The sequence below is a fragment of the Puma concolor genome, chromosome E1 (genome assembly GCF_028749965.1).
Source record: "Puma concolor isolate L17-30 chromosome E1, mPumCon1.1.hap2, whole genome shotgun sequence".
In the NCBI taxonomy this organism is placed as follows: Eukaryota; Metazoa; Chordata; class Mammalia; order Carnivora; family Felidae; genus Puma; species Puma concolor.
In genome coordinates, this window is record NC_141680.1 from 34,779,440 (window position 1) to 34,789,315 (window position 9,876).

The window sequence follows — 9,876 nt, forward strand, 5'->3', positions numbered from 1 at the left end:
TTATTTTATTATTTATTTATTTATATTTTATTTGAGAGAGAGAGCACAAGAGTGTGGAGAAGGAATATAAGGATAGGGATAGGGGAAGGGAGAGGGAGGGAGGGAGAGAGAGAGAGAGAGAGAGAGAGAGAGAGAGAGAGAGAGAGAGAATCATAAGCAGGCTTCACGTCCAGCATATGGAACCCAACGCAGGACTCCATCCCACCTTCCTGGGATCATGACCTGAGCCAAAATCAAGAGTTGGTTGCTCAGCAGACTGAGCCACCCAGGCTTGGCTTTTTAAACAAAAGAGTAAGTGCTCATTTGGGCAGCACATATACTAAACTTGGAATGATACACAGAAGATTAGAAAGGCCCCGGCACAAGGATGACTCAAAAATTCATGAAGTTTTCCATATTTTTAAGCGTTGGGTGATGTATGGAAGTGTTGAATCACTATATTGTACACCGGAAACTAATACAACACTGTATGTTAACTATACTGGAATTTAAAATTAAATTAAACTAAATTAAAAAAAAATAAAAGAGTATATCACAAAGACAAGGTCACTTTCAGGATCTATGATAAAATGAAAACCTCTCTGCGGGTGGAACAGTCAAGAAGGATACTCAAAACAGCAGAGAGAGATGCATTCTAACAGGTATGCAAGAAAAATGAATAAAAAAGCATGAGGGGTGATGCAAAGGACTGAAGACACAGAAGAAAAAAAATGAGGAGTTAAATTTAATCCAACCCAGCTGTGCCTGGGTGGTTCAGTCTGTTAAGCATTCAACTCTTGATTTTAGCTCAGGTCATGATCTCATGGTTGGTGAGATTGAGCCCCGTGTTGAGCTATGTGATGGCAGCAGAGCCTGCTTGAGATTCTCTCTCTCTCTCTCTCTCTCTCTGATCCTCTCACAGTCTCTCTCTCCCTCAAAACAAATGAATGAATAAATAAATAAATAAATAATCCACCCCAAACAAGGAATCTCACTAGCCTCTGTCTGTTCATTCTCCACAAAACAACTCCAGATCAGAGCCTAGGATATTATATTTGGCATAAATGAAATTTACACTATCTCAAGTTTCACTAGAAAGAATTCAGTTTCAATTGATTTTATATACTTTAGAAAAAATAGATGTAGTGAAGCTCTGCAAGTTTTAGCAATCGCCTAATAAGTTCCCTAGCCTATTTCAAATTCAATATACAGTATTTCTGGAAAGCATTAACTATGATAATTATACTTCCCATATATTCCCCTTTAATGTTTGCAATAACCAAAAGAAAATTAATGCAAGAAAAGAAATATAGATAATAATACTTTTCTTCTTAAGACATATCTTTCTAAGAGAGTTATTCTGGGCACCAGCTATAAATTACTGTACCCATTTAAAGCATTATAAAAATAAAAACTAGTGGCTAGTGAATGGAGATTTGTGCCACACAGGCTGTACTGCAGAAATAACTAGCTTTTTACAATGGGGACATTCCCATTTACACAAAATAATTTCGAGTTATCTTTTTTTCTTTATTTGACACCACAATGCCGTCATGACCTTCATCTACCCTGTGAGTTTTGGTAATATTTTCATTTATATCTTCTCTCCATGGGGATAAATGGTTCTAACCTTGAAATCTCAGTTCCTATGTGAAAAATAACTTTATAAATACTTCAAACACTTACATTTTCAGCAACAAATGTTCCAGTATGAATACAAAACAGCATTTCTGTCAAACACAGCCATACATAACTTGAACTCAGAAGACAGGAGTCCCTATACACACACAGTTCACTGTCAATTCTCAGAAATCGTTTACATATTCTTCAGTGGCATTATGATCATATATTTCTTCTTAGGTTGTGACTGACTTGGGGTTCCTACAGCTGTTCGCTGGCAACTCTAAGCGTTTGTTGATTAGGCTGTAACCTTTGAGATGCTTATAATCATCAATATTAATTACATATTTAAAAAGCTATCCATTTTATCCATTGATATATTAATTTCACAAACATTCTTTGAACAGCTATTATTTTCCAGGCACTTTCCTAGGCCCAGGAGATATAAAGATAAATTATACCTGATATCCTTTGCCTTTAAAGGACTCACATTTGAGTAAGAAAAGCAAACATGTGAAAATATATTTTAATCAAACAATAACTCTGTCGTGACAGTTTTTTATTAGGAGTACAGTGTGTGTGTGTGTGTGTTGACGCAATGTAAATGCATTCTTAATTTGGATTACCCCCAAAGCACACACTAAGCAGGGATTTGAGTTTCAAGTAATTATTAAGGAGGTAATCACAAGAAGTCCTCTGAAGGATTGACTTGTACAAAAACTATCTTCAGTGGCCTCTAGGGAAGGACTGAAGCAATATCTCGAGATTTAGGGTACTCTAACATTACCTGAAGTGTTTATTTTATTTTTTTTTAAATTTACATCCAAATTAGTTAGCTTATAATGCAATGATGATCTCATCAAAATGAAGTGTTTGATACAGCGCTGATATCTCCATACCCAGAGCTTCACATCCAGTAGATTTGCAATGGCATATGAGGACTTGCATTTTCAAATTCCTACTTGATGCTGAGGCTGAGGGTCTCCAGACTGCATTTTAAGGACCACCAAGGTGGCAGGTATGAGCAAGGCATAATAGCATAAGCCATGCGCACATATATTCTAATATTTTTGAGGTCTTGTTCTCACCCAAACATCACAGTTTCCTTGTGCTTTGAGCCATGTATCGAAACAATGATGGAACTTGTATGAATTTCAGTCATGCGTGAACCTGGAAAGCTTTGCCCCCTCATTAACCTAGTTATTAGCCAGATGACTACATTCAGTTGGCTAATGAGAAAATATTTGACAGGCACCCTGCACCCATTTTTCCTTATTTTATATTTTCTGTGATGCCTGTACCTATAAACTAAATGTCCATCTTTGGTTTGCAAGGAGCCCAGTGCCAAGGTCATGTCTATTGTACGGAAAATGTCTTCTTGGATAATTCATGTGAAATAGCTTTTGGCTGCTTATCTAGATCAGGGCACGCAAGGATTGGAAGTGCGTGTGTGTGTGTGTGTGTGTGTGTGCCTGTGTATGTGTATTAATGATATGCGCATGTATAGCAGGAACAACTATTTTGTGTTCATAAATATTTGATAAAATTCTTCCAAGCATGAAATCGGAATTTTCTCTGCACCAAGCAATGTATTTCCGTGAGGTTCATGGAGCCAGGATAAAAACAGAAGTCTCGTAAAACAGTTTGGCAAAAATAACTACATATATACCTTATTGCCTTTGAATAAAGAACATTTTGTGTAGAAAGCTTTTCACTCTGTTTCTTGCCTGTGACTACACTACAGGTAAAAAAAAATGCCATTTATGGAGGGACATTTTTAAAACAAAATGAGTGTTTGTACCTATGTGGGGAGCATAGTAACAAAGAAATGTATTTAACTGCAAAATGCTATTTGTTTCCACAGAATACACATGCAATTTTCTATTCCGAGTGCACATTTAAATCCACATAAAAAGGGCACTTTATTTTCCAAGGACACTGAGTGGAATAATGTAAACTGACTAAAAAGAGATGAACTCTACTTCTGCGTGTATTCTGGGCCTTCAAAGGCATCAAAATTAGGAAAGCTAAGTAGATAATATCAGCTGTATAATCTGCTCATTCTAATGTATAATTTTTGATGTTAAAGGGTCTAAAATAACTATACTCTCTTCTTACTGAATACTTAATTATCTCAATAAAATGCACACAGGAACAACATATAATAAAACATTTGAACAAAACATTTAGAGTCTCTTGACTCGAAGCATCAATATGCTGTATCTCTTAAAGTCCATCAGCTAAGAAGCTAAAAAATAAAATGAATGTTCTGATATTATTAACTGCATTTAAATAGTGCAGCTTAAACATCTAGCCTGAAAAAAATATAATTACATTTTTCTTTGAGTCAATGTATACATATTAAATAAAAATTTCCCCTCCAAATCTTATTTTAGAATCTCTTTCTTGCTTGTTATGTGGCTGAATCCCTTTCTTTTTGGAGAAACTCCAGTTATTCCCGTGCTTGGGTTTTCGACCATTTGTTATCTTCCAATTCAATCACATGCTTCAAAACCGGTGTTCTTTAAGAGAAGACTTTGTGATCTGCTGTACCTTTGCTGGTTTTACCAGGATTCAACTCAAGCCAGGTTTTTAAAAGCCGGGTATATAGAAAACTTCACTGGTCCCTCATTTACTATTGAGAGCTTACAGCCAGGAAAGGGGAGGAGGTGCGGAAGAGGCAAAAGTGGCATTTAACACAGATTCATTCAACAATTGCTAAGCTCCATGGGCCACCTGGGTGGCCCAGTCGGTTAAGCAGTCAGCTCTCGGCTTGGGCTCAGGTCATGATCTCACTTTTGTGAGTTCAATCCCCGCATCAGGCTCTGTGCTGGCAATGCGGAGTCTGCTTGGGATTCTCTTTCTCCCTCACTCTCTGTCCCTCCCCCCACTTGCACTGTCTCTGTCTCACTCAAAATAAATAAATAAAACTTAAAAACAACAACAACAACAACAACAACAACAACAACAACAATTACCAAGCTCCTGCTCTGATTTACTGTCAAGTGTGTTCAGTGTGTGACAACAGCACTTTGGTTTGCTATTTCCTGATGGTATATGTATTAATGTGATCATGCCTGTTCAGCCTGCTTCTGCTCTCCACACATGCTTTTTCATGCACCACACTTCCACCACCAGCCCTTTTCACATAACAAAAGGCAGCTTCAACTTCAAGACCCACTGCTAGTGTCCTCTTCTTTACAAAACCTTCTTGTCTAGTCTACTTCCCAATATGAATCATTCCCTACTGTGCTCAGTCAACATTGTTTGTTTATAGATTTAAATCCATATTAGGGTACTTACCACTTTGATTATAGTTCTTAGCATTTGTGCCTGCTACTCCACAAAGGCTACCAACTGTTGGGGGAAGAATGCTAGAAAACGATGTCTCTTTCTCCTTAGCTAACAAGTTTTGAAGCATTTCCACGGACTGCCATCTTCTTTGTAATCCAGTTCTGCTCAGTTCAGCCAATATTTATTGAGTACCTACCGTTGTCCTAGGAATTGAGATAGTCCTCAAGAACTCGCAGATGGATTAATATTGAGCATTTAGGAGTGACAGCTATGTACCTAGGCTATTTCATACACTGGAAGTATGGTAGTTTTCCTGAGCAAGAAGCGTTATATACCATGACACAAGAAGGTAGCATAGACTCTGGATTGGAAGAGGGAGGGTATTTATCAAGTCTACATATCAGGAGGCATAGGGAGGAAAAGGAGTCACTCCTGATCGAGTGTGAGAGTGAGCCTGCTCCCAGGAAGTGTGTGTGTTTGTGTGTGTGTGTGTATGTACTAAAAGCTGTGTACTAAGGTTTCATGAAGATCTTATAGCTAAAGATAAACATTACCCAGTGATAAATTACTGCCTGGTCAGTAAATTCACAGAAGTCCTAAGCCACTGAAATGCTTTTATCCAGTGGAGAGAAATCATAGTAGGCAGCCAGTTTGCGAGGTTTCAGGAACAATGACCATCTGAGGCCAACTCGGTCCAGCCTTTATGGGTGGTCAGACCAACTCTGCACCTGACAGTGGAGTTAAAAGTCTTTCAGGACAGGAGCGCCTGGGTAGCTCAGTCGGTTAGGCATCTGACTTCAGCTCAGGTCATGATCTCACAGTTCACAAGTTCTGCGTTGGGCTCTGTGCTGACAGCTCAGAGCCTGAAGCCTACTTTAGATTCTGTGTCTCCCTCTCTCTCTGCCCCTCCCCAGCTCACGCTGTGTCTGTCTGTCTCTCTCAAACATAAGTAAACATTAAAAAGTTTTTTTAATATGACATTTATCATACCCAGTACTCATCCCGACAGGTGCCCTCCTCAGTGCCCGTCACCCACTTTCCCCTCCCTCCCACCCCCCATCAACCCTCAGTTTATTCTCAGTTTTCAAGAGTCTCTTTTGGTTTGGCTCCCTCCCTAACGTTTTTTCCCCCTTCCCCTCCCCCACGGTCTTCTGTTAAGTTTCTCAGAATCCACAAAAGAGTGAAAACATATGGTATCTGTCTTTCTCTGTATGACTTATTTCACTTAGCATAACACTCTCCAGTTCCATCCACATTGCTACAAAAGGCCATATTTCATTCTTTCTCGTTGCCAAGTAGTATTCTATTGTATATATAAACCACAATTTCTTTACCCATTCATCAGTTGATGGACATTTAGGCTCTTTCCATAATTTGGCTATTTTTTTTAAAGTCTTTCAGGACAAACCTATTCCTTGCTGTATTTTCCAGTGCTATTTTCTCCTCATAGGAGTGATTAAGTCTAGCCATTTGAATTGGCTAAGTATCTTGCAGCTTGGATAGTACAAAGCCTTATGATAGCAAAAGAGAGTAAAAATCATTTAATTTGAGCTGGGAGACATTTTTACTAATTTTTTAATGTTTATTTATCTTTGAGGGGGGAAGGGAGGGGCAGAGAGAGACACACACAGAATCCAAAGCAAGCTCCAGGCTCTGAGCTGTCAGCACAGAGCCTGATGTGGGGCTTGAACCCATTAACTGTGGGATCATGACCTGAGCCGAAGTTGGACACCTAAATGACTGAGCCACCCAGGAGCCCCTGAACTGGGAAACATTTAAGTTAATTGGCAGTGAACTGGGAAAAGAGAGTTGCATAATGTTATTAGTGACTAAATGCTACCAAACATTTCTAAATGCTACCAAACATTTGTCCCATGCTATTCCAAAACCTTTGTTCAAATGAGAATATTTCCAAGGATCTTAAAAAATGCACATTTTATTATGGAACATTAAAATTCATATGTTTGCCCCCAATGTCTCTTCCTCTTTGACCTCCAGACTAGGTTCAGTTTTGTTTCCTTTGTTTTTCACACTCCCATCCTTCTATTTCCATTCAGAAGCTCTCTATCATCACCACACTATGTCTTTAATTTTTAAGGCGAGGGGAAAAAAACATTAAAAAACTAAGGAAACAAAATAAAATTATCATAAAGTAGCAGGAAAAAAGAGGAAGCAATAGAAAGATAAGGCTAGGTCTAGTTAGTTTGGGGCAGGGGTGGGAGGGGAAACCATGAAGAGGCACCAGGAGGCTGCACAAATGAAGGAAGTAAATACAAAAAAGAATATGATTTAAACAATTTTTTTAATGTTTATTTATTTTTGAGAGAAAGAGAGAGAGCACAAGTAGGGGAGGGGCAGAGAGAGAGGGAGACACAGAATCCGAAGCAGGCTCCAGGCTCCGAGCTGTCAGCACAGAACCGAATGTGGGCCTCAAACCCACAAACAGTAAGATCATGACCTGAGCCAAAGTTGGATGCTTAACTGAGCCACCCAGTCACCCCAAAAGAATATGATTTTTAAATAAGGATTTCACGTGCCCTTCACTGTGCTTAAGAAACATTTTTAGGGGGCACCTGAGTGGCTCAGTCAGTTAAGTGCCTGCCTCTTGATTTTGGCTCAGGTCATGATTTCATGGTTTGTGAGATCAAGCCCCATGTGGGGCTCTATGCTGACAGTGCAGAGCATGCTTATAATTCTCTCTCTTCCTCTCTCTCTCAAAAATAAATAAATAGCCTTAAAAATTATTTTTTAAAAAACTATTGTTTTAAACATTTTAAAAATTATTTTTCAAACTTAGGTTTTACTCTTTTTTTTTCAACTTAAGCAGCACTATATGCGTCACAGTTTCAATAGCATGGTAGGTTTATTTTCTTTTCCCAGATCAAATACATGGCCTCACTCAGCCACCACGCTGCTATGAGTGGGAACTTCAAAGTACCACTGAGGGACTTCTCAAATAGGTCTCTAAAAAGACCTAGTCAACTGGTAGTACTTTGCTGAAAAAGTGAATTAATGGTTGACACTCACAAAGTAGTAGAATTTATTCTTCCAGAAACTCATATGTATTAGTAGAATCCTTTGTAATCCTACACTGAAAACTAATTAAAAGGATGGTATTCCTGACAGCATGTTCAGCGGTCAACATATTCATGATTGATTTAATATATAGATAATACATATTATATATTCTTGGAAGAGGTGAATGGAAAGAGAGCTAATATGAAGTATCTCCTATTCTACCTATTTTTAAGGCCACTGTATGCACCCAAAACTTAAAGAGCTAAATACGCAATAAAATCTTAATATATACTTATGCCTATGTTCTTTGATGGGGTTTATGGTGTATTGATTTTTTTTAACATTTATTTACTGTTGAGAGAGAGAGAGAGAGAGGTGGGGGGGAGAGCATGAGAAGGGGAGGGGCAGAGAGAAAGAGAGGCAGAGGATCTGAAGCAAGAGAGCCTGATGCAGGGCTCGAACTCACAAACTGTGAGATCATGACCTGAGCTAAAGTCAGATGCTTAACTGACTGAGCCTCCCAGGCACCCCAATGGTATATTAATTTCTAAACAATACCTTAATTCATGTTCATTTTGACCCCTTGAGAAATTTACAAGTTATGCATACTAAATTTCTTATTTTGTAGTCAGAGATGTTGTTTTGTCTATCATTGTATCCCCAGTGCATACCACTATGCCTGGCATTGCAAATACTTGGGAAGATACTTGACTTATAAGTGAATGAATAAGTGAACAAACACTACTCCATTTTATTTTGCAAAGGAAGTGCATGGTAGCAATGGAGTAGGTTCGTAAGTGAGCCTTGTGCAGATTATGACTGCTTATTCATAAACACCCTAAAGAACAGTGTGTGGCAGTGAAGCAAATACTTGTCTGTTGGGTGGTGGTGAAAGATTTTGGAAGTTAGCTTGTCCAACAATATTCATTCAGATGTTACCTGTCTGGTGCTTGAAATTATGTCTGTGATCCAACAAACAGAATTCTCTAAATTGCCTCTGGTAACTTGCATGGGGATCCTGGACAACGAGGTACCAAGGACCTGAATGCCCCTGCCCATCTGGCTGAAGGGGGCCATCCCTGAACTGAACCCCTCACAGGACCAATAACATGCATGGACTGAAAGAGCTTCCATATTCTTCAGACCCAAAGGTCTCCCAAATTGGGGAGTCTGGCTTTACCATACAGTTCTTACAAAAAGCTGGCATCTAAACACAGAGTGCCGAGACCCACGTGGTCAGTGTTTTTCTCCACTCGCAAATTTGCCTTCACAGTTGTTCCAGAGAAGAGAAAGCAATATAAAAGAAGAGGTTCTCCTCTTCCTGGGATAATTTACTCTCAGCGTGACTGATAGGATACTCTTGTCCTAGAATTTCTCTCCCCAGCTATATAGGGATAGGAGGAATATTTCCCTTTTCTTTTTGTTAATGCTGGCTTTATAATGTTCCCCAATAAAACCTGATTTCTACACCATATCTTGTGACGTTGTCAACTATGTCCCAGCACTCCAAGTCCTGTTGTTAGCTGGTGACTTTAAACAGATCGTCCTTGTACGACAAAATTGTTCATTAGATATAAGCATTGCCATTGTCTTTTCTACTGGATGGGACAGGTTCAGGGAGGAGTCAGGTAGAGTGTTACCTTTTAAAATAAAATTCTTTCTGGGAGAAGTTGTTTAACTACTCTGAGTGAGTCTTTCAAATCACAATTTTCCTTCATGAGAGGACAATTCAGCCCACACGAGACATTCAGAAAGTGATGTCTAATCACCATTATCTAATTGTGTTGTTACAACAACACTGCATGGTGGGTAGTCCCAACTCAGTCAAGTAATCTGGTCAATGCCACAAAGTTGAAATACGAGCTTTGATCTTTCTATTTCTGGTTGACATATAGCACTTGGGGTTCTATATTCAGTTGTTAAACAAATGATCATGAATGGTTCTTGAAGGGTTAGGGGGATTTT

The 9,876-nt window shown here is 38.9% G+C and overlaps 1 non-coding gene across 1 annotated transcript; it reads left to right on the forward strand.

Annotated features, from left to right (window-relative positions):
- Positions 1 to 295: 295 nt before the first annotated feature.
- On the forward strand, positions 296 to 402 carry LOC112855764 (U6 spliceosomal RNA). Its single transcript, XR_003223048.1, has one exon. It is a non-coding gene; the product is annotated as a U6 spliceosomal RNA (small nuclear RNA).
- Positions 403 to 9,876: the final 9,474 nt, after the last annotated feature.